The sequence below is a fragment of the Brassica oleracea genome, chromosome C3, assembly GCF_000695525.1.
Source record: "Brassica oleracea var. oleracea cultivar TO1000 chromosome C3, BOL, whole genome shotgun sequence".
NCBI lineage: Eukaryota > Viridiplantae > Streptophyta > Magnoliopsida > Brassicales > Brassicaceae > Brassica > Brassica oleracea.
In genome coordinates, this window is record NC_027750.1 from 2837730 (window position 1) to 2840259 (window position 2530).

Here is a 2530-nt window from a genome sequence, read left to right on the forward strand (position 1 = left end):
AAAAAGAGTTTAAACCACTAATATCAAGACAAATGCTTTCAATTTTTCTGGGTCTCTTCGTGAAGAAACTCATCTCACTCTATTTCTTCTACTTTAATTATTTTTTGTTTGTTTAATGGGGAGAAACCCGTTGAGATATCCTCGATAAGAATGCTCTTATAATTAGTTCTTATATCTTTCTTTAATATTACAATAAAATATTTATTTTAAGATATTTATATTTTAAATTTATTTATTATCGTAATTTTATTATATTTTGATGATTTTTTGCTGATTTTTGCTGAATTGTTTTTCATATTTTTATCAAAAGAAAATTAATATTGTATTTTTACATTTTTTATATTTGTTTATCACTTGTAGTTTTACCAAGTATATTTTACCAAGCATAACATCTTCAAGATTAACTCCTTTTTGTGGGCAAAATTGACACGAAAGTTTGCTCCAAGGGATGAAAAGTTCTTGTGGACTCGGGGAGTACATATTCTTTGTAATTGTAATTCTTAGAATTTGATCCTCAAGATTAATAAGCAAATCGGACTAGCAGCAGACTGCTCTAATTATGACAAGCTGTCTGGAGTTATAAGCTTCACAATAGCCGGAAAGACTTTACCCTTACACCACGTGATGTAAGTCGTCAGACAATACACATATATATTATTATTTTTTTCCTTTCACTATTCTTTCTAGTTATTTTCTATCAAAAAAGAATGGGAAATGCAAGAGTGTATTCGCTGATGGTATGACTGATTTATGGTAATTTTGTTAGTCCAAAAATTAAATTGCTAGGGAATGTTATATTATATAGTATATTCGTTATAGACAATTCATTTATCAAATTAAAATCATTATATATTTTTTCCTTAAATAAAACCTATAGAATTACCTAATGTGATTAAGATATATATGACAATTACCTAATTGTGATCAAAGTTTAAATTTTATCTATAATAAGATACAATGATTATAAAATCATATGAATAAATAATTTTATTTTAATAGGTGTTTATGTTAAAATATATATATATATATCATATCGTTTAAATTAAACTATACATCATATGAAAATACGTACTTATATTTTGATATCTGCGTTGAACATATATTGAAAAGTTAATATTTTAATTTTGAAATCTTCATTGTTTTTTCTTAAATGATTTGAAATTATTGAAACCACTAAATTAACATTCCACATTAAAAAAAAAATTCTTGGTGTAAAATTTTGTTACACAAATATATAAATAATCATAAAATCATACGAATAGAAACCTCATTTAATAAATATTCATATTAAAAGTATACTATATATCTATGTTAATATCATTTAAATTTAATTATATATCATAATTTTTTTTTACGATATTTTTTAAAATAATTTTTATATAAACTCACCATGCGAAAAACACGTGTCTTGTCCTAATTTCATACTGTTTGGGACTACCAGACTCCAGGAACCGTTAAAGTCGGATTCGCCAAGTCCAAATAATTTATCTTATTATCTCCTACTCTCTGGCGGCATTATGATATATACTCTATAAATTATCATCTAGTCATTTATTATTTTGAATATATCTCTTGATCTCCACTAATTTCTGATTTCTATAACCGGTTTATCTTCATTTCTTTACTCTCAACAAACTAACTTAACCCTGCTTTTTAAATAAAATACTGTGATTCAGAAAAGAAAAAAAAATTTACTATGTATAGAAAGTTTGAAATGATAAATTAATATGCCACGTAGAAACATGCAACAATTTCAAGGGAAAACCATCCAAGTTGGTATACACAATCTCTTTATATCATACACGAGAATCAAAAGAACAATTTCTATAGTTCAACTCACTTTTCTGTTTGCAGTTAGAAAAAGTTTTGAAACGAGAAAATAAATATTAATTGTTCACCTCTCCTCTACCATCTCCGCTTCCATTTCTATAAATCTGGTCTTCACTCTTGAGTTGCAAGCATACATAATCAAATTTCAAAACAGAAGAAAGAGAGGAACCATGAGTGTTCTTAAGGTTTAGAGCAGGATGATTGGTTAGAAAAAAAACCCATAGATGGGTTCCTTCGTTAAAATGGCCTAAAACGAGAAGCAATAAGTATGATTCAAGCGCATCAAGCACTTACAGAGACGGTGGTAAGCTGTATAAATTTCCGTAAATAGGATTATTGTCTAACTTTATGTATATATATACTGTATATATAATTTGTGGCTTTTGTGTGTGTGAATTTTTAACCAAGTATATCTACACTATTAAAGCAGGATCCTATTGTCATAATTACCTTAGGGGCATGTTTCCTTCAGTAACATTGCATGTTTCATTAAGGGCAATTAAGTAATATTAATAACAAATCTATATTGGGTCATTATTTTTGGATCCAGCCCAAATCAAATTTCTCTTGGGCCATTTGGGCCTATTAAAAAATCAGATTCAATTCTCACTTTTTTTTTTCCCTTTGGACCATTGAGTCCAAGTTCAAATAATATTTTTTCAACTATTCTTAATTATTATTTTTTTCTTTTCTTAATATA